Raw genomic sequence first — 22,430 nt, 5'->3', positions numbered from 1 at the left:
CCAGTGGTGCCAAGGTGGAGTGGAAAGACATAGGATTTCAAGACGGGAGTCTGAGTTTTAATCCTGCTCTACTTACAAACTCATTATGAACCTTGGGTGAGTCCCTTACCCTCTCTGGGCCTCAGTCACTCATTGTAAAATGAAGGAGAGGACCAGCTGATCCCCAAGTCCCCTTCCGGCGTGATATCTTGTGGCTGTCTGGGGCAGTATACGCAGTGATTTCAGGCAGTGATTAAGAGCCAAGGTACTGGGATCAATCTGAAATGGACAATCTGATCACGTGGATGATCTGTTTAATGTAGATGCTGAGCAGCTCTCCTGCCTTTGCCACGGCAGGATACAAAGATAATTATTTAGGATTTAGGTAATTATTTCCACTATTCAACCTCACCTTTCCTGGGACAGTGTGTAAGATGGTCACCTCCTCTTTAAAAAATAAATTCTAAATATTAATAACTCTGACCTGTGTGACTAATCTAAAGATGTTTAAAAAGGAAATTCATTGACCAGTACTGTCAAGGGTCCTGATACAAGGTGATCGTTTCCCTATTCATAGCAGAGATCAACACCCTGAATTTTGTGAGGTTTCTTTTTTTTTTTTTTTTTGCGGTACGCGGGCCTCTCACTGTTGTGGCCTCTCCCGTTGCGGAGCACAGGCTCCGGACGCGCAGGCCTAGCGGCCATGGCTCACGGGCCTATCCGCTCCATGGCATGTGGGATCTTCCCGGACCGGGGCACGAACACGTGTCCCCTGCATCGGCAGGCGGACTCTCAACCACTACACCACCAGGGAAGCCTGAGGTTTCTTTTTTAATACAACAACTTTATTGATATATATTTTAAATACCAAACAGTTCCCCCTCTTTAAGTATAAAATTCAATGGCTTTTAGTATACGTGCATAGTTGTGGAACCATCACCACCATAGATTTTAGAGCGTTTTCATCACCCTGAAAAGTAACCCTCTATCTGGTAGCAGTTACTCCCCATTTGCCCCATTCCACCACCTGCCCCTGCCCCTGGCAACACTAATCTACTTTCTATCTCTATGGATTTGCCTATTCTGGACATTTTAAATAAATGGAATCATAAAAGAAAAGAGACAGGGTGCTGGGGTTAAATCCGGGCTGAAGAGCTGTGTGTCCATGGGTAGGTTACTCAACTTCTCTGACGTGCAGGTTCTCCGTCTGCACAATAGATCAAGGCCTGTCGCATAAAGTTGCCACGAGCGCTGAGAGAGATAAAATATATGGGACAGTGTAAGTGTTCCCATGTGTGCCAGCTCTTACTGTGGTTTTAGGATCTGTCTTGGCAGACTCTTTTGCTAGGGATGTGGGCTTGCTACCTGACATAGACAGCCCATCCCAGAGTCAGAGGCATTCCATTCCCAAGTGATATTATGTATGGATCACCATGATGCCTTTGAGTAAAAACCATTTGCCTCTCAGAATGCCTGTGAGTTTCTTAACCAAGGTACATTCAAGATGCTAAAGTGAAAAGAAGCTGTGATGACTTAGCCCAGTGGCATTCAACTTACTTGTAGTCACAGACCTCAAAGAAAGTTCACCATGGAGCCTCGGAGCCTCCAGAATAACTCAAAAGGGAGCTGCCCTGTTGAAGCAGGCATAGGGGGCTGGTCCCCCCACTGCCCCTCCCCCTCCATTTGGGTGTCTCCTGAGGAACCCCTGGGAAACCCATTCTGAGAATCACAGGCCATTAGGTGATAGAGAATGAAACTGAGACCCCGAAAGGGGCAGTAACTCACCCAGGAATCAGAAGCAGGCACGTCTGCTAGAATCATTTTCATTAGCAGTATCATTTCCCGTTTTTATATGAGGGCTGTCCTGTGCTTCTTTTGGCCACTGACCCTAATTAATCACCTAGAGATGCGTCTTTCAATATTGACGCTTACTTAGTGGCTGACAGTTATTCTGTCTCCTGCCTTCCTCACAGTCATAGGTAGAGGCTGGATGGATGTTTATTGTTAAATCAAGGAAAATGAAGCTTTTTATTTGGAATCTTTTGAAACAGTGTTTACCCAAACAATCGTGCCTTACTCTGCAAGCGTATATGACCCCAAAATAAAAATAAATAAATTGCGACCAGAATGAACCCATAGATGGGGTGATGGTGTAGGGGCTCTCAAGAGCCCTATTGAGATGAAGCATCTCTCTCTCCCCACTCCCCCTTTTGCAGCCCTCCACCCCAATTTGGTTTTCCAGATCACAAGGTACTCCTCCCTCAAAACCTATTTTCCGCACAGATTTAACCAGCAGTGACCTGCCACGTGAAGAGCTTTAGTGAGAATCAATAGGTGTGGATCTGTGGTGTGGGCTCCACACCTGCTGCATATAAAACACCCTGGCAGCGAGAGTGAGATTGATGCTGGCAGAACATCTGGGGCATCATAGCACAGTGGGTCCCCCTGCCCATTTTAAAGGTGAGGTGATGGCCCAGAGATGCTTGGTGACTTGCCCAAGGTCACACAGTGATTTAAAGGGAGGGTCCATGTCCTCCAGGTTCCTAGGTCGGGGTCCTTTCCAACACACCGCAACCCCTCTTTGCTGAAGCCAGGCTGCGCTTTGCTTTATGATCTAGGTAATAAACCAGTCTGTAGTGCCTGTGTGGGCAAAGAGAGAGATGGAGTGAGCTATTAATTAGAGGCTGGCTTTTAGAGTCCCCGAATGGAGAATGCTATCAGAGCAGGGAGAGAGATGCTCTGAGGCATTTGCTGAGCATCCACTGGGGTCCAATCCCAGCCTGATGGGAGGTTCAAGAATGGAGAAGAGCAGGTCCCTGCCTGCAAGTGTGGGAGAGGAGAGACACATGTGAATTCAATTCAAGGCTGGCGAGGCTCGCACTTGGCTTCCCAGCACACTGTACTCTGGGAGGGGGTGGGAACACGGTCTTCTCCAAGCCTGACCCTGGCAGCGCGGCAGATGTGTTTATTTCTTCCTTTTCCACTTGGGAGGCAGGCGTCTGGCAGGGTGGTTGAGCAGGCAGCCTGTAGGGCCAGGCTGCCTGGGGTTCAGATCGTAGCTCTTACTGTTGAGATCTGTGATCTGAGGCTAACTACGTGATTCCACTTCCTCATCTGTAGAATGGGGAGAGTAATGGTGCCTTTCGCGTGGCGTGGTATGATGGCAAGGCTTCAATGAGGTGGTCCTCTTAAGTGCTTAGAGCCCCACCCACTCTGACAGATGGGATAAGCAAGCAACTGGCATTAACTGTTAGTCTGGGGAATCTTACATGGGTGTGTGTTTCTTCATTTAAAAAATAATGTTTAGGGGGCTTCCCTGGTGGCGCAGTGGTTGAGAGTCCGCCTGCCGATGCGGGGGACGCGGGTTCGTGCCCCGGTCCGGGAAGATCCCACATGCCGCGGAGCGGCTGGGCCCGTGAGCCATGGCTGCTGAGCCTGCGCGTCCAGAGCCTGTGCTCCGCAACGGGAGAGGCCACAGCAGTGAGAGGTCCATGTATCGCAAAAAAAAAAAAAAAAAAAAAAAATGTTTATCAGTTTTTTCTGATTATAAAAGTCACTTGTATACAAACGCCAGCTACCTAAAGATACCCATTGGTAACATTTTGCTGTAGTTTTTTCTATTTTTATCCCTATGCATTGTGTGTGTGTGTGTGTGTGTGTGTGTGTGTGTAATTGGGCATGTACTGTCAAAGTATAAGTTTCAAAAAATTATAAATCCTATAGAATCACAGGTACATCTAGAATGAACATGGGTCAGAGACTGATTTGACTCGTGAATGAGGAAGCCAACAGGAGATGCTCATTGGTAAAGCTGGAGAATTAGAGAAACAGCAGTTATGTAGGCATGGGAGAAAGAGTACTGGAAGAAGATGGCTGGATTGTATACACAAAGGTTAATCCTAACCATTGGGTTATCTTTTCTACCAGGCCAAAAAAAACCCTACAAATTCACCTGTAACCTCCCATGAGTCAAAGTTACACTTCTCTAGAATCCCCTAGATAATGACCCCTTGGGTGAGTCTGCTAAACAGCGCTCCAGTATGATGTTGAATGTTTGGTTATCATTTACCTTAGCAGTATCTATATATTCTTTCTGATCATACACTAGAAAACTACACACCTTGCCTTCTACACTTAATATTCCATCACATTCATTTTCAAAAGAAAGTTTTGAGGAAGGACCAGGATCCCCCAAGGGTGTGACCAGCTCTTCAACCCAGCTTGATTGAGGTGCCCCCATCCCCTGCCATCTCGAGGTCCCAGGGCAACTGCATTGATCTCAGTCGCCTGCTGCATTTTATTGTGTTCGTCCATTTCCCTCTCTCTCTCTCTCCCCCCATCTAGACTGAGTTTCTTTTCTTTTTCTTTTTTTTTTAAATTTGTTTTTATTTTTGGCTCTGTTGGGTCTTCGTTGCTGCTCACGGGCTTTCTCTAGTTGCGGTGAGCGGGGGCTACTCTTCCTTGCCGTGCACTGGCTTCTCATTGTCTTGGCTTCTCTTGTTGCAGAGCACTGGTTCTAGGCACGCAGGCTTCGGTAGTTGTGGCACATGGGCCCAGTATTTGTGGCTTGCAGATGCTAGAGCACAGGCTCAGTAGTTGTGGCACACGGGCTCAGTTGCTCCATGGCATGTGGGATCTTCCCGGACCAGGGCTCGAACCCGTGTCCCTTGCATTGGCAGGCTGATTCTTAACCACTACGCCACCAGGGAAGCCTCTAGCCTGAGTTTCTTGAGGTCAGGGATTTGTTGAGCTGAACTATCTTCCTGATCCTCCTCTCAAGCACCTAATATGTGGCACATGGTGATTCTTCCAGGATGCTTGTCCAGTGAGCGAAAAGGGATGTTAAGAGGCCTGGCCTTTGTCAGTTACAAAAGGCGAACCTTGCTGTTGGAACAAGCAGGGCTCCTCTCAGGAACTGGCCGTGTCCTTCTGTTGGGTCAGAGGAGCTCCCAACACCTGCACAGTGTCACGTCCTTCCACCTCCCCCATCCCTGATTCTGCCGTTCAATTGTGTTTGGAGGGCTCTGTACACTTGGTCTAGAAAACCCAGCTGTCTCTTCTCTGTGGGACTCTGAAGACTGAGCTCTCTGAGTTCCTAACTTTCTATCCTAATCAAGGTCTTAAAGGGGTAAAAAGTTCTTGGCCGCTTCCAGCTGTGGCGGGAGAGATGTGATGGAAGGATTAATCTCTGTGCTGTGAATTTTAAAGCTCTCTTGTTCCATGTGTTGGGAAAACCCATCAAAATGCTAATAGATATGCCGTCTTCCCTCCCGCAGATGCTTTTCTGCATTGGAATATATTTACAGGGACTTGAGCAGGGAAGAATTACAAGGAGTTGGGGTGCCCTTTGCCCAGATTCCACTGCAGCCCTGTGGGTTATAAAGTCTGAATTAATAGCCCCACGTTGCGGAGGAGAGCTGTGGTTGGCTGTGGGGTTGGCCCTTTAGTGATGAGTTCTCAGCTTTTGGCTTCCTTGCTAGCGGCAGGGCAGCCAGTTTGGAAACATCTCTATTACTGTCATGTGGCTTTTTAATACTGCTTCTCTCAGAGGCAGAATATCCTCTCACAGGCGTTCCCGTAGGTGTATGACTGACTGCACAGCGGATCCCCGTTGAGTTCAAGGTCTGCAGTGTGTTGAGACACATTTTGTGCCAAAGTCAGCTTCAGCACTGAGATAGACTTAGCTCTTCTTGAACCCTGTGCTAAAAGTGCTGGATTGTTCTTGAAGCCTTTGAAACACCAGGTATCTTTGTTTGAACAGCCCAATGGCCTGAGAACCTCTCAGATGCATTGTTGGAAGGACAGACACTATGGGGTTAGCCTAATGCAGGCTGGACTCAGGCGAAGTGGCTCCAAGGTTTTGGCTGCAGACAAAATCGTGGGTTCTGATCCTCCCTCTGCCTGGTCCAGCTCTGTCACTGCAGACAAGCTGCTAGATCTCTCTGAGCATCACTTCCTTCCTTTGCTAGTGAAGAGGAGAATGCTGGCCACTTGGTACAAGAGTTATGGGGCTCAGGGCTTCCCTGGTGGCGCAGTGGTTGAGAGTCCGCCTGCCGATGCAGGGGACACAGGTTTGTGCCCCGGTCCGGGAAGATCCCACATGCCGCGGAGCGGCTGGGCCCGTGAGCCATGACCGCTGAGCCTGCGCGTCTGGAGCCTGTGCTCCGCGACGGGAGAGGCCACAACAGTGAGAGGCCCGCGTACCGCAAAAAAAAAAAAAAAAAAAAAAAAAAAGAGTTATGGGGCTCACATCTTTCATTTCTTTGTTCGCACAGATGAACAAAGGCCAGGCAAGCCAGGCTACATCTTTAGAGATAAGTCCCTTAAATGATTAGGGCTTCCGGGTCCCTCTGGGACCAGATGCTGGGCACTTGCCTGACAGGTCTGCTGGAGCCCCATCTCCTTGTGAGAATGAGTGAGCCTTCCTTAGCAGACACTGCTGTTGATTCTGTTTCCCTTTCTCCATGAACTAAACTGATGTTTAATTACATAAAAATGCTGTGGCTCAGGCTCACTTTCCTCATCTGTAAAATGGGAAGACTGGTAACATTGTCCTTGCAGTGTGGGAGGAAGAGGAGTGAGGATCAGAAGTAAAGTCAGCTCCAGTGTATGCATAGCCCTTGTCCTTACCCTCTTCAGGTACCAAAAACGTGCTTCCAGACAGGAAAGAGGACGAGCAGATTCAGGGCAATGCCCGCTGGTGACCGGGGGTCTCCCCAGTTCTCCTTCCTGCTCCGTAGAGCATCTTGGCGGTGGCGTCTGTTGTATGCATCCTATGGGGGAGGGCATGAGAGACCCTGGTTGGCATGTGCAGAAAAGCTCCAGACCTGCCGGCAGGTGCAGAGAAGGGGAGATGATCACTAATGACAGTTGCACTGAGAATAAACAGCTTCACATGTTAATTTATGGGGTTGGTACATCCCTCTTCTGGGCCCTTTCACCCTCCCCAAGCCACCAAGAGCCGATGGGCTCAGACTGGGAGTCCCTCGCCCATCGGGCAGACCCTCCGGGGCCCTTGCTAGCAGTGCCAACGCCCACTGCACTGTGCCCAATGACAGGTAGGGAGTGGCCCTCCGCTCCCAGAGCAAAAGTAAATCATAAATCCCAGTCTTTCTGAGGCTGTCATGGCTCCCCCTTCAGCCCCATTGTGACCCTGGGGCACAATTAACAGGCTTATTCAGGGACTCATTATGGGAACAGAGGGTGATGGGGCTGAGTGACAGGGCGAGTGGCACTGGGAAGCGCTCTGACTCCCCCAGCCAGACAAGTGCAGGTGGAGAGACAAGGCAGAGGCCCGATGCGCTCAGGCGGCTTCATTAAGGGCTGCCCAGGGGATCGCTGAGATGCAGGACTCAGCAGGAGCTCGTCCTGAATAAGCCTTGGCTCCTCTCCCTCTCCCCCCCACCAACCCCCTGCTTTGCTAATTTAAAACAAAGCAAAACAAAGCCCCAGCTTTGCTTTGGAGCCATAAACTGCAGAGCTTTTATCCGTCAACAAGCGATGCATCAGGCTGGCAGTGGCCCAGCCTGGATCCTGTGGCCTGGCATCGGTGTGGGGAGAGGGGCCCGAGGCTGAGCCGGCTTCTGGGACTCGCTGAGGACGCTGCTGCCCCTTCTTGTGGCACAAGACCAAGAGTCCTTGTGGTCACAGAACTCAGAAGGATGGCTGGTCCACTTTGGGTGGCTAGAGTGGAGGGGGGGGTGGGGAGGGATTTCTAACAGGAGCTAGCCAGGAAGAGGCTCATCATTGAGCTGATCACCTTCCTCCCTCTCTCCTTTCCTTGCTGCCTCTTCCAGGAAGCCTTCCCAGCTCTCCACCTCCTCTGAAATCCTACTGACTTGGGATTCTAGGATATCAAGAGGCTCTAGGGCTTCCCTGGTGGCGCAGTGGTTGAGAGTCCGCCTGCTGATGCAGGGGACACGGGTTCGTGCCCCAGTCCGGGAGGATCCCATATGCCACGGAGCAGCTGGGCCCGTGAGTCATGGCCACTGAGCCTGTGCGTCTGGAGACTGTGCTCCGCAACGGGAGAGGCCACAAGCATGAGAGGCCCGCGTACCACAAAAAAAAAAAAAAAAAAAAAAAAAAAAAAAAAGAGGCTCTAAATCAGTCACCTTCAACATCATGTGGAAACTTAATATATAAACGATCAGAAAGTCCAGCTGTTGTGAATTAAGTGGTAGGATGTATATATGGGGTGTAGACTCCATCTGTTCTGAATGTAGACCCCTAAGGGAGAGAGGGAAGGGTCCTGAGGAGTATGACTTGGAACCAGTGATCATGGCCACTACCCTTTTTACAGAGAGTATCATCAGGTTCTACTTTACATAATTCCTGTGGCCTCCAAGGGCTCATTCTGTGCTGAGCACTGTGGGAATCACTCATAATCCATTAGCTCATCTAATCCGCAGCTCAGGCCAGTGAGGTAGGACTGTGATGGTCCTACTTCGCAGGTGAATAACCTGAGGTTTAGTGGGATAAGAAACTTTCCCAAGGCTCCCTGGGTGGCAGGTGGCCTAGCCGAGATTCAAACCCAGGCCTGTGGAATAGGAAAGCCTGGTCGCTTGACCGCAGTGCTTACTGCCATTTGATGCTGAGGGCTCCCACCTACCGCCTACCCTGCTGCACATTGCAGAGAGGCAGCAGGTTCTAGTGGGGGATTCGTCCCCACCAAAGCCCACTAACAGGTGACCATCCAAATGCTGCTGCACTGTCTACCTACCCTGACGCTTCAGCCATTTTAGGGTTCGTCCAAATGGCACCTTTTCAGGGGAGCATGGAACTTCCATCAGCAGTTGGCCTGTCCCAGGCCTATTGCACACAGCTGGCAAACCAACTGCCCCTCAGACCGGGGCTTGACTCAGACACAGGGAAACTTTGGTCTCCTCGTGGCACTGTTCTTCACTGCTTGGATCAGCCAAGGCCAAGGCAAGAGGTAACTCTGACCCCTCCTTCCTGAGGCCTCATCCTGTAGCTCCACAGCTAGAGCAAGTGTTGAAATGGGGTGGAGCTGGGGGCTGACAGTGTTTGACTGAGTGGTCTCTGCTAGGATCCATAAAGGACTAAAGCAAAGTACATTCATAGATGCAAGAGGCTCAGCTTCTCGGGGTCCAGAGAAAATTATACAAGTAGCTGAGAGTCATTCGTTCCTTCTCTTATCTCTATTAACCTGGTTAATAGAGCCTTCCCACTCTTCATTTAACCCATTCTTTTACAGATATATTACAGATATATTCTTTTACAGATATATTCACCTTCCAACTGTCTTGTTCATTTCTCCATTTCTCCATCCACCCATCCATCCATCCATTTCTGCTTCCATGCATGCTTGCATTCATTTATCCATACATTTCTGCATGCATCCATGCATGTATCCATTCATTCATCTTTCTATCCCTTCAATTATTCATCCATCCCTGCAAACAACTACAACCTAGTTCCTCTTTTTCTCCTCTACCATTCCGTTCTTGTATAGATCCATTCTCTACCCATCCATCTATCTATCATAGCAACCATCCATTCATCCCACTATTATTATCTGAGTCAGGAATTGAGACATCATCGCCATCTTTCAGGAACTCACAGAGCCCAGAGAACAGTGATTAATCATGCCGTGGAAGTCTGGGAAGGTTTCTCAGAGGAGATATCGAAGGAAGGTTTTACAGGATGGGTAGGAGTTTGCCAGGTGATTTGGGGAGTGTGTGGGGGGCTGCAGTTCAGGGTTAGGAAAGGAAGAACGGCCTTCCAGGCAGAGCGAACAGCAGCGAGTTTGGGCTGAGTGTGTTGGTGGGGCATGTGAGTCCAGCTGAGTTCAGTTTGACTGTTGGGTCTGTGCATATTGCGAGGACCTGAAGATGGGCCTGAAAAGGCAACTGGGGGTCAGATGATAAAAGGCCCTGTGTATAGGCAAAGGGAGGCCAGGGAACCCACTGAAGCAGGAGAGAAAGACATTTATGGGCTCAGTCTGACAGCCAAGGAGAGGGCAGGTTGGAAGGGACAGCTGCAGGCTGGCAGTCCAGCAGGAGCCTGTTTGCAGCAAGCAGACAGGCAGTGATCAGGCTGAGCCCAGGCGGGGCTGGCAGGGGCGTGAGGATGGAGAGGCAGCGATGATTTGGGAGACATGGGATGGTAGAGAAACACTGACCGGGAGAAGAGTGAAGAGTCTTTGATCTGGGTGTCCTGTTACACAGGGGTGCTCTGATCTAGAGTAGGAATCATCAGGGTAGATATTTAAGTCTCTCATCCAGGTCCTATCCAGGATACTGAAGTGGCTATCAGAATTTTTCTTATAAATTGAGGGCTGGTATACCCACCCAGTGCAGATTTGCTTTGATTGGAAGAAAGAAGAGGAGGAAGAAGGTCTAAGCTTTGAACTAGACCTTGCAAGATGGGCGCACCTGGCCAATATCATCACTAAGTACCACTGATTAAGCTCTTACTATGTATTTCATGGATTCTAAGGCACACTTTTTTTTTTTTTTTTTTGTGGTACGCGAGCCTCTCACTGTTGCGGCCTCTCCCATCGTGGAGCACAGGCTCTGGACGCGCAGGCTCAGCGGCCATGGCTCACGGGCCCAGCCGCTCCGCGGCATGTGGGATCTTCCCGGACCGGGGCACGAACCTGTGTCCCCTGCATCGGCAGGTGGACTCTCAACCACTGCGCCACCAGGGAAGCCCTAAGGCACACTTTTTTAAAAAATATATATTTTAAGGTCTCTAAAACCAGGATGCATCATACAAAAAGTGACATGTCATAATTAGTTTAACAGGCAGTGTTTTCTTTTTCTTAGAAGTCCGTGTAATAATGGTACGATTATAACCCATGGAGTCTTACATTCAAGAAATAGGGTATCGTGTGCCAGACTCTTGGCTAAGCCCTGTGTATACATTCCTCATGTAATCCTCACAACCTCTTAGGAGGCATCAGCTGTTGTTAACCCTGTTTCCCAGATGAGGAGTTGAGCACGGAATAGGAAGGTCATTTGCTCAAGGTCACAAAGCTAGTTACAGTTGGACTCAGGATCCCAACCTGTGCCACTTCAAACATGGGGGCAGCGGGGATCTTTGTACAAAACCAAGAGCAGGTCTGAGGCCCGAACAATGGGGGTCTCTCCCTTCCACGGCACAAGACAGCCCGGTCAACGGTGACCACCATCACCCAGCCCACCACCTTTCAACGCTGCCTCTTGTCACCCAGCCCCCGTTCCTGTCTTGGCCCTAAACCTTGGGATTCTTTTCCCCGCTCCTGAGAGGGCTCCGGGCCTAACATCTGTAGTGACCTCCCTCCCCCACGGAGAGGAGGGGGCTGGAATGAGATCTCAGGGGAAAGGGGGAAGAAATTCCGAGCGCAGCTGGTTTCCCTCACACAATGCAGATCTGCTTAAATGGGAATTAGGATTAGTGCTGGATTTTGCCTCTCCTGGCAGGCTGGTAATAAACTAATCTCCTCTTAGTCTGCAAGAAGGCAGAATTCCATCGAAGATGGGAGACAGCTTCAGGCTTGGGAGTGTGGAACCTGAAAAGTAATTTTGTTATTGACGGGCCTTGCCCACACTGCCAGATGTGCAGCCCTCGGCTCCTTCCCCGGCGTGGCTGCAGCCTTTAATTTTGTTAATGTGTAACATTCTCCCAGGCTGCGTGGCTGACGGGCACACTTGACATTAATACGTGTTCTTTGCGGTCCCCAGAGCTCATAAAAGCTCATTATCAGTTCTGAGCCCGTAAATGTAGTTCCCGGCTCAGGTGGACCAGGAACCGGGAGATGCTCTGGGGGAAGTGGAGGGGTGGACCTCTGCGTGAGCCAAGAAATAAACTCCTCCCTCATCCAGGGGATGCGACCTCCCAGGCCACCAGGAGGGGAGCAGAAAAGCAACTCTGTAGGCTGAACCCTGGGTTCAAATTTGCATTCAAGCAAAGGGGCTCCTGCCCTGCTATTTGAGGGGAGTTGATCCAGTATTTTGGGAAGGCAGTTTGCCAAATGTGATGTGTGCAGAGCCTCTGCCCGGCAGTCCCACTTTGGGGCATCTGGGCTTTGGAATTGCATGAACTTTTCCACACAAAAATGTGGGCACCGAGGGGACCGTTGCCACAAAGTGGTAATGGCCAGAAATGGAAATATCCACGTATCCATGGTGGGAGAGGTGAGTGCATTGTGGTCCACACCTCCCATGGGATACTGTACGGATGTGAAAAAGACTCCAGAAGATGCATGTGTGCTCACTCGCAGAGGTAGACATGGTATCACTGATAACTGGGGTTGTAGAACATGTGAGGTAAGATCCCATTTGTGTAAAAAATTGCCCCTGTCTGCTGTGGGCCCTCATGGGCACATGCTTATGCACACATGTACACACGTGTGATTACATGTAATATAGCCTACAACGTCATATTACAAAGATTTTGCAGTGGGTTTATCTGTTAAATAGGATGAACGAGTATGGAAAAACTTTCACTTTTGTAGTTAAAAATGAAAATTATATTATATCATATACATCCATACCCGTATGTATATGCATGTGTATGGATATGGATATGGCTGTATACGTATATGGATGTGTATATGTATCATGAATTCCTCTGACTAGCCTTAGTCTGGCCCATGACACTTGAGGTCCCTTGGGCTGACACTGCCTGGGTGGACGTCTGAGGCAGTGATAGCTAAATAAAACGAGATCACGTCCTCTGGCCAAGCCCTGTTCCCCATCAGGTAGCAGGGAGTTCTGAGAACTTCTTTTATGCCCAAGGTTCCCTGGTGTTGGGATCTACAGGGTAGACCTTGAACTCACTGCTCTCCTGATTGCTCCTCTCCCACCATGGAGATGCACTTGCAAGGGACTTGACTTCCCATGGACCTGAGCGTAGCCCTGGCCCTGCCCCTTTTCAGTGGTAAGACCGTGGGTGAGTTAACGCCTCTGAATTTACCATGGTCCTTATCTCTAAAGTGACCATACTTTCTCATGGAATTGTTGAGGGCATCGGGATTATTGTCATTATCATTTGAGACAATTTGAAACTTGATCAGGGCTTCTACTGTGCCGCCAGGTTGTTGGGAAGGGAAAGATGGGGGTGCTTAGCCCTCCCGGCTCCCACTCCGCTGTGAAGTTTTGCCCTTTTGTTGCTCAGCTGGGCTTGTGAACAAGCTAGTCCCCTGGCACTGGCCTAAGCCTTGGCTGACAGGTATGTGGCCTGGACATGGTGAATTTGATCCTTCTCCCGTGACCTGGGGGGGACTCTTTGTCAATCTGACAGAGAGGAGGCAGGGGTCGGGGAGAGGCTGGACTTCTGGCCCCTGCACTCTGGGGCTGAGTTGTTTTTCTCACCACCAAAGATTTCTCCACTTATTACTTATCTCTTCACGGATACCAGATCTTGAAAATATCGGGTCTGCCCCAAAGCCTGCATTCATTAGGCAATGATTAATTCGCTTTTGCATTTTCAAAATGACTCAGAAAGCCTTTTTTCTGCCTGAGGAAAATGGAGTTCCCACACCAAGATGATACTATTCTAGCTAGAAGCAAAGTGACACAATGTGCCGCTGTGGTTACAGCACGTTCTGTGTCATCACAGGGACGTTGTACAGGCTCCTGGGCTGACTTTGGAAGACTGAAAATATGCCCCAGTCCCTAGGCTCTGGGGCTGCCATGCTGGGACCCTCTGTGGGGCTGGGTGCTTGCTTCTGTCTTTCTGGCCGCAGGGGCTGTGGCTTCTGTGCCTTCAGAGATGGGAGGAGGGAGCGGGTGCACATCTGGACGAAGTGGCCTGCAGAAGCCACATGCCCCCCACACTTGCCTTTTTAAAATGTATTTCTCCCTCTTTTCCTTCTAGAGTTTATCCTGAAGCTACCATCAGAAAGAGACTTCAAGAGAATCTTGACACCCCTGAAAGAAAAAGACACCAGTTGAAAGAGGTATGATTGGCGACATGGGAGTGTGGATCTTAACGTATTCAACTAAGAGGGTCTAATCTTCTCTCTGCTGCCTGCCCCTCCAGACTCTCCATTTCTGAGTGGGAAAGCTCTCAGCTCGTGCTGGTGGGCAGGGCAGGCAAAGGGCGGCTTTTCTCTTGGCCTCACCCCCAGATGTTTGCTCAGGGATGGGGAGCGAAGGTGAGGAGTGAGGAGACAGAGGCTGATGGGGTCTCACCAGACTGGGTGCCACCCCACTGATGGGGCCAATGGTTGTGCTGGGTCCTGAGTCAATCCAGGAAGTGAGGGTTGAAGGGCTGGAGGGAGTGAGCCCCCCAAGGGAAAGCAGAGTTCCTGGGGGATCATGGAGGGTCCCGCCTCTGTCAAGGACCCCTGCCACGCCTCCCCTTCCTCCGCACCCACCATGGTCTTGGGATTGTGGGAAGGAAATACCTTCCTGGGGTGATTTCCAGCCCTTCCCTCACCCCATCCCCTCCGCCATTCCAGGACTGTCTTTTTGGATAAAGTTCAAATCCACAAGGACTAGGACCAATCACCATATTCCATGATGGAATTGGGAACGGAGAAGCCTTGGTCTGCTTCTGGGGCTCTGGGAGCTTCTTGGACTGCCCACAATCCCAGGACTGGTGACAGGCTGGGTCGCCTCAGGGAAGGTTCCTGAATGAGGAGTCAGGATATCTGTCCTCTGGCCCAGTCTGTGGCACCATTGTGCCTCAAGAGCCCTTACAAGCCATTTCCCTCATTGGGCCTCATTTTCGCATCTGTAAAGTGGGGCAGCAGTGACTTGAATCTCTATTCCAGCCCTCAGGTCATCAGTTGCTGAGGTCCCAAGACCAGGGCTGAGCTGGGGGAAGGGCAGATTTGGGGGCAGTGGGGAGGCAGAGGTGGAGGTGGAGCTTGGGCATGGCTGTGGAGAGGAGAGAGGATTTGAAAGCTTTGAGGAGGAGGTTTGATTGCCAGTCTTGAGCAAAGGGTGACTCAGAGCCTCAGGGGAAAGACCACAGGGTCTGAGGTGCAAATGCGACGGTGTTTGAGTACCAACTATTCAGAAGAGTCAGATTAACCAACACTGACTGAGGGCTTCTCCGTGCCAAGTGGAGGGCTATGTGCAATCCCTCTACCAACAGACCTGTTGTCACCTCCATCTCAGGGAAGAGAAAACCAGGCCTCAGAGAAGTTAAGTGACTTGCTCAAGGTCACACAGCAGCAAGTAATGTGGCTTACTTGAAACCCCTCCTTGAACTACCCAAGCATTCTTGTGCGTTTTGCTTACCAGCTCTATGACTTGAATCTTAAGGTTAAAAAATCCTTGAAGCCAAATCACCTCTCTGAAATTCATTTCCTGAAAAAGACATGGAAGTGAGTTCTTTCCTAGAATTTTTTTTTTAAACTTTGGGCTCTTTGTAAAATCTCTGTGAGTCTTGATTTTCTGATCTCTGAAATGGGAACATCACACTTATTCATGGGGTTGTTTTGGGGAGAAGATGAGATGAGGGGACTGAAGAAATCTCCCCACACCATCCCTCCCTACAGACCCCCTCCACCGGCCTTCCTCCTCCTGGGGCTGCTGTGAGGGTGGATGGCGTGTACCCACGTTAAAGTGCTGCGCCCAGCCGCCTGATGGTGTTTGCAATTTCAGCTGCCTCTGGTGCCCGTGGTTGGGAAGGACTGGCCACTTTCTGACTCACTGATCTGATATTCACCTGGTCTCCAAGCTCATCCTCTTAACTTTGGATGTGCCCCCTGGCTGGCCGGGATTATTTTAGGCTGGAATCCAAGGCAGGGTGGCCAGGTCCTAGCAGCAGATATAACAGGGCCACGTCAAGGCCCACCCAAGTGGTCAGCGGCATAGGAGCAGCGAGGCTGGGGCCTGGGGGGGCTTCTCTCACTCCCTCGACAGCGTCTGTGTCCCACAGCTCACCCTGCTCTGCCAGCCGCCTGGGCCATAATCTTCATTGTAAGCCTCCTGGCAGCAGCTGCCCTGGTCCCTGCAGGAAGCTATCACCTTATCACAGAGCCTGGATCCCGCCAGGTTTTCTTAATCAGGGGAAGGCACTGAAGCGAGTCAGAAAAAGCTTAACTTCCTCGAGATCTTTCTGCAAGGGATGTTTCTCCATCAGGGGAAGCCGTGGGCCTCAGATGAGAGGAAAGAATCTCTTTAAGTACAGAAGAAAGCAGCAAGGGGGCCGCTGTTCTTGGTTTACCTTCAGCAGGGCTGCTGAGGGGGCAGAGTAATTTGGCCTGGGCCCTGTTGTTAGTCAGGAAACAGAAATTATAGAGTCACAGGGAGAATCCAAAGATGACTGTCAGCAATGGGCAGACAGGCGTGAGCTGTTATGGGAAATGTTTGCTGGGGTCTGGTAGCCGGGCTGGTGGAGGCTGAGTCGAAGCTCTGCCCTTCAGTAGCTGTTTGACTCCGGGTGAGTGCTTTGATTGCCCAGAGTCTCAGTTTTCTTATCTATAAAATGGGCAAACAGTACACACACACACACACACACCCCAGGTGGTTATGAGGGCCAGGAAATCACCAGCGAGATGATCCTGTGTGCTTTGAACGAGGGCAACCCCCTGGAATAATGTGGGTAGCCTCCCAAGGTGACCTCCTTGAAGAGGCTCAGGCTCTTGGGATGTGAAAGCTGGGTGTTTGTGATCAGTGGGGTTACCCTGGAGACACATACCTCTCTCTGTGCGTGGTCTAAAAAAGGCCTGAGATGAAGGGCCTGGGTTGTGTCAGCTCTCTGTCCTGACACCCCTGGGGCACGGGGCCATCTCGGGTGTGAACAGTTCTCCCTGAGCCTTTATCCCATGGTTTACACTTCACTCCTGGTGATCTTTCCCGGGCCCTTTCTGGAGGTAATCACTGATCCTCCCCACACCCCAAGAGGCAGGGATTCATAAGCTCTTTTTAAGTGAGGACAACTGGGGTTCAGAAAAGTGGTAAATTATTCCACGGTTCACCTCTAAAAAGCAGCAAGGTTAGGACCCAAACATGGGGCTCCTGCCCTAAGGATAGTGTGTTTACCATAGCCACACACGACACCCACAGTGCCCGCAAAGGCACCCCTCCACGCCTACAGAGGTGCCCTGTGTGTGTCCATAGGGACTCCCCACAGCACTACAGTGGCTCCCCATGGTGCCCATAGAGCCACCTAAGGCATTCGTGAAGCACCCCCCAGGAACTCACAGCATCACCCCATGGCATTCATGGTGGTCCCCATGTGTCCCCAGAGCACCCCGCATGCCTGCAGTGACAGCCCACAGCTCCCATGGTTGCACTGCTCCTGCGTTCTCCACCCAGCCTTGCATGGAGTTCGGAGGTCAGGCAGAAAGGGGAATCCCTTGATGTTTTTATCTCCCCAGCCAGCCCTCTATAGCAGGCTGAGCAAATGAGTGAAGGCAATTTTTAGGAGGCCTCTGGATTGTCCTCCTGCTGAGATCTGACAGTGGGAAGCAGGTGGCTGGCGGGGGTGGGTGGTGGCGAAGGAGGCCTGGCTGCCACCACAGCAGAGCCTGTACCTACTTATCTATTTTTCCTTTTGTTGCTTGTACTTTTGGTGTCATAGCTAAGAATCCATTGCCAAATCCAAGGTCATAAAGATTTACCTCTGTGTTTTCTTCTAAGAGTTTTAAGGCTTTAGCTCTTATATTTAGGTCATTGATTCATTTTGAGTTAATTTTTGTATATGGTGTGAGGTAGGGGTCCAACTTCATTCTTTGGCCCGTGGATATCCAGTTACTCCAGGACCACCGTTGAAGAGACTGTTTTTCCCCATTGAATAATCTTGGCACCCTTGTTGAAATCCACTGGCCATAGATGTATAGGTTTATTTCTGGATTCTCAGTTCTATCCCACTGGTCTATCCTTATGCCAGTACCCTGCCGTTTTGATTACTGTTGCTTTATGTGTAACTCATGGAGAAGTATTAGTATATTTTAAAGCTCCCCGGGTGATTCCAATGTGCAACCAAGGTTTTGCACTACCGGTGTTTAGAGGAAGATGAGGCACAGTTAGGGAGGCTGGTTGAGAGGCTGCTGGAATGGTCCAGGGCAGTGCAGGGTGGAGAGGATGTGGCCCTGAACTAAAGCTTCAATCGTGGGGGTGAAGAGGCCATGATAGAGTTGAAAGAGGTTAGTGAGGGAGACATCCTGATTCTCCTTGATTCCGGGAAGACTTTAGAGATGCCAAAGGTGAGAACAGAAGCCAGTGGTCCAGGTGAGCTTGATTAACCTCTTACCCACCCCAGTGTGATTTGGAGGAAGACCTGAGTCCCAGTCCAGCTCTGTTCCACTGTGTGACCTTGGGCAAGTTTCTCAACCTCTCTAAGCACCTCCATTGCCTCTGTAAGGTGAATTGATATTCCCTGCCTGCTCATTCAGAGGGTTGGGTGTGGGTCAAGCGGGTCAGCTCTGCAAAGGCTGGAAGGGACTTAAAGGCCTTGGAAGATTCTTGGCAGAGAATGCTTGGCAGATTCTCCACCCCAAAGTTCCTGCCAGGTGGTTGTCAGTATCCGCCCAACCAGGGACTTGAGACTCATAGCCTCCATTGCAACCTATGCTGCCTTGGGCCGCCTTGGGCTGTCTCTGACAAGTCAACATGTCTCCTTGTGCTGCACTGAAATCTATTTTCTTGTACCTTCCATCTTCTTGCCCCAAACCTGCTTTGTGGGGCTGAAGGGAACAAGCATCACCCCTTTCCCTCCCGGACATTCTCCTGTATCCCCACCCCACAGCTTCTCATCTTCTGGGTGCAGGGTCGTAGTTACCTCTGCCTCCCTCTGAGGATGCAGGTCTAGGTGCTCTCTGGACTTCTTGCTCTCTTGACCCTCTTCTGGGTGGACTCTGGCCTGAACTTGGCACTATCATAGTTCAGCCCTCAGAGCTGAGGCCAGAGCTCCAGCTGTGTTCTGAGTCCAGCCAAGGTGGGTGAGATCATCATCTCCCTCAGTCCAGAACTTTTATGTCTGTTCATGGAGCTGAGGTGGCATTGGGATCCAGTGATTCCCACATCCTGTTTGGACTCAAGCTCCCATCTTTTCATTGACCAGGTAGAAAAGGGATTCACTCTTGTTACTTACATCACATTTCCATGCATTATTTGTAAATCATAAGGCAGGTTTAATCCAGGAGGGAGAGCATAGCTTTGGTATTAGATGAATTTCAGGCCTATTTCTTAGCTGGGGCAGATGAACTCAGTTTACTCTCCTGTTAGATGAAGATAGTCATTACAACTGCAGCCTTCATGGTCAAGATTAAATGAGGCGATGGATATCAAGTGTGTAGCCCACTGCCCAGGAAGGAGACAACATTACAGGAAGTGGTGGATCTCATTACCTGTGTTGTCCCAGTACCACCCTTCCTTTTTGTCCAATTCTGACTGATGGGGCATAAGCCCTGAGTTTAAGGGCAGGAACGGGTAGCAGCCCCAGGCCTCATCTCCCTCCTGGCTTACCCCTCGCTCTCTGGGACATGTGTGTGAGGGGACAGGGTGACAGGTTCTCACCACCCCAGTTTCCTGCTTACTCAGCTCAACGTCTGCCAGAACTTTCTGGCCTGGGGCCAGCCCTGTGTCCATATGTGACTCATGACAGCAACCTGGTCCTTCTCTGCCCTCTAGGATATTGTCCATCCCAAACCTTTTCCTTCTTTTCTTTTTCAAGTTGTTTTAAATTTGCACAAGAAGGTTCATCCCAGGACCACACACCCATTGTCCCTGATGGGAGGCTCAGCCGGTGGAGCTTCTCCCTCTGAGCTGCCCCCTCTCCCTGACCTGGTCGGCTGTGAGAGCAAGGCCAGACCACCCCCTCACTCTGTGGGGTGACCACTACTTACCATCATGGAGAGATAATAATAAGTCTAAACTTCCTCTTCTAAAGAATGAGCAAATCATTGTTTTTCTGTTCATGCAGCAAAAATTAGCAAAACATGCCCTTAAATGGCTTTATTATTTTTTTTTAAGTAATGACATATATCCACATTGTGAATCACAGCTGAAGAACTTTCAAACAGCCAGATGTGGCAAAGGGAGAGGGAATAGAAACCCCATTTTCAGACGCATGTCAGCATCAGAGGGGGGAAGTGACTTGCCCGAGGTCACACAGCTATGGAGTGGTAGAGATGGGCTCAGTCTGTGAGTTTTCTGACCTGGACTGGTGATCATTCTGCTGCACCCAGCTGCCTCTTTTATTAGTTGAAAGAGTAAAATAATGTATTTTAATTTATAGCCTACAAATAAAGGAAGAAGTCCAAACTGGCTGGCAGTGATGTTCGGTGGCTGTGGTAGTATATTATCTGAGAAGAAATGAATGGGACCATTCCCTGTGCTTTGGGGTTTGCCGAGCTGTCTTCCCTTTCTGGGCTGTGGTCAGGGCTAAGTTATGAAAGAAAGGCACTGTGGGATGGAGGAAGGAGATTGGGCTGTGGATTCTGAAGCTTTTTTTTTTTTTTTAATAGATTTTATTTTCTAGAGCAGTTTTAGATTCACAGCAAAATGGAGGGGAAAGTGCAGGGAATTCTCACATTCTCTGTCTCTATATACATCCCTATGCACATGTACAGCCTCCCGCACTACTGACATCCCGCACCCAGTGGCACATGCATTACAATTGATGAACCTCCATTGACACATTGTTATCACCCAAAGCCCATAGTTTATACTGTGGTTCTCTGTTGGTGTTGTACATTCATTCTATAGGTTTTGACAAAAGGATAATGACATGTATCCACCATTATAGTATCATACAGAGTAGTTTCACTGCTCCGCCAATTCATCCTTCTCTCCCTACTAAGCCCTGGCAATCACTGACCTTTTTACTGTCTCCATCGTTTTGCCTTTTTCTTCGTGTCATAGTGTTGGAATCATACAGTACAGAGCCTTTTTAGATTGGCTTTTTTTCACTTAGTAATATACATTTAAGGTTCTTCCATGTCTTTTCATGTTTTGATAACTCCTTTTTTCCCCCTATTTTTTGTTTGCGGTAAAATATACATAAGAGAATTTAATGTTTTAACCATTTTAAGTGTACAGTTTGGTGGCATTAAGTGCATTCAAACTGTTGTGCAACCGTCACCACCATCCATCTCCAGAACTCTTTTCATCTTGTGAAACTGAAACTATACCCATCAAACAATAACTCCCTATTCCCTTCTCCCAGCCCCTGGCAACCCCCATTCTACTTTCTGTCCCTGTGATTTTAACTACTCTAAGTACCTATGTAAGTGGAATCATACATTATTATTATTTTTTACTGCTTATTTCACTTAGTGTAATATCCCCAAGGTTTATCCATGTTGTAGCGTATGTCAGAATTTTCTTCCTTTTTAAAGCTGAATAATATTTCTCAGTATGTGTAAACCACATTTTGCTGATTCATTCATTTGTTGATGGACACTTGGATTGCATCCACATTTTAGCTATTGTGAATAATGCTAAGTTCATTTCTTTTTAGCACTGAATAGTATTCCATTGTCTGGTTGTACTACAGTTTGTTTATCCATTACTTACTGAAGGACATCTTGTTTGCTTTCAATTATGAATAAAGCTACTATAAAACTCCCGCAGGTTTTGGTGTGGACATAAGTTTTCAACTCATGTGAGTAAATACCAAGAAGCACAACTGCTGGATTGTACAGTAAAAGTATGTTTAAATTTGTGAGAAACTGCCACACTGTCTTCCAAAGTGGCTATACTGTTTTGCATTCCCACTAACAATGAATGTGAGTTCCTGTTGTTCCACATCTTTGCCCGGATTTGATGTTGTCACAGTTTTGGATTTTGGCCATTTTTATAGGTGTATAGTGGTATCCAATGTGGTTTTAATTTGCAATTCCCTGATCACATATGGTGTAAAGCATCTTTTTATATGCTATTTTCCATCCGTGTATCTTTGGTGAGTTGTCTGTTCAGGTCTTTTGTCATTTTTAAACTGGGTTATTTGTTTACTTATTGTTGAGTTTTACAATGCAAGTTTACAAATTTACAAGTTCTTTGCATATTCTGTATAATAGTCCTTTACATATACCTTTTCCAAACATTTACTCCCAGTCTGTGGCTTCTTATTCTCTTGACAATGTCTTTCACAGAGCAGAATTTAAAATTTTAATCAAGTCTAGCTTATCAATTATTTCTTTCATGGATTATGATGTTGTATCTAAAAAGTCATTGCCATACCCAAAGTCATCTAGATCTTTCTCCTGTGTTATCTTTTAGGAGTCTCATAGTTTTGTGTTTTACTTTTAGGTCTGTGATCCATTTTGAGTTAATTTTTTTGTTGGTTATAGTATCTGTGTCTGGATTAGTTTTTTTTGCATGTGGACATCCAGTTGTTCCAGCACCATTTGTTGAAAAGACTACTTCTTCTATACTGTATTACCTTTGCTCCTTTGTCAGAGATCAGTTGACTGTATTTATGTGGGTCTATTTCTGTGCTCTCTATTCTCTTCCGTTGATCTAGTTGTCTATTCTTTTGCCAATACCACACTGTCTTGATTACTATAGCTTTATAGTAAGTCTTTTTTTGTGTGTGTGTGGTAA

The 22,430-nt window shown here is 48.8% G+C and overlaps 1 protein-coding gene across 4 annotated transcripts in view; it reads left to right on the top strand.

The window, feature by feature from the left end:
- The window catches only part of TSPAN18 (tetraspanin 18), a 187,779-nt gene that overhangs the window by 21,493 nt on the left and 143,856 nt on the right, over positions 1 to 22,430 (top strand). For all 4 annotated transcript variants that reach the window (XM_082628838.1, XM_082628839.1, XM_082628836.1 and 1 more), the window contains exon 2: positions 13,801 to 13,882. The gene's annotated coding sequence lies outside the window, so the exon portion shown is untranslated. The remainder of the gene's footprint in view (positions 1 to 13,800; positions 13,883 to 22,430) is intronic.

Source organism: Mesoplodon mirus (genome assembly GCF_964341445.2).
Source record: "Mesoplodon mirus genome assembly, chromosome: 7".
Classification (NCBI taxonomy): Eukaryota; Metazoa; Chordata; class Mammalia; order Artiodactyla; family Ziphiidae; genus Mesoplodon; species Mesoplodon mirus.
This window is presented reverse-complemented; position numbering and strand designations above follow the sequence as displayed.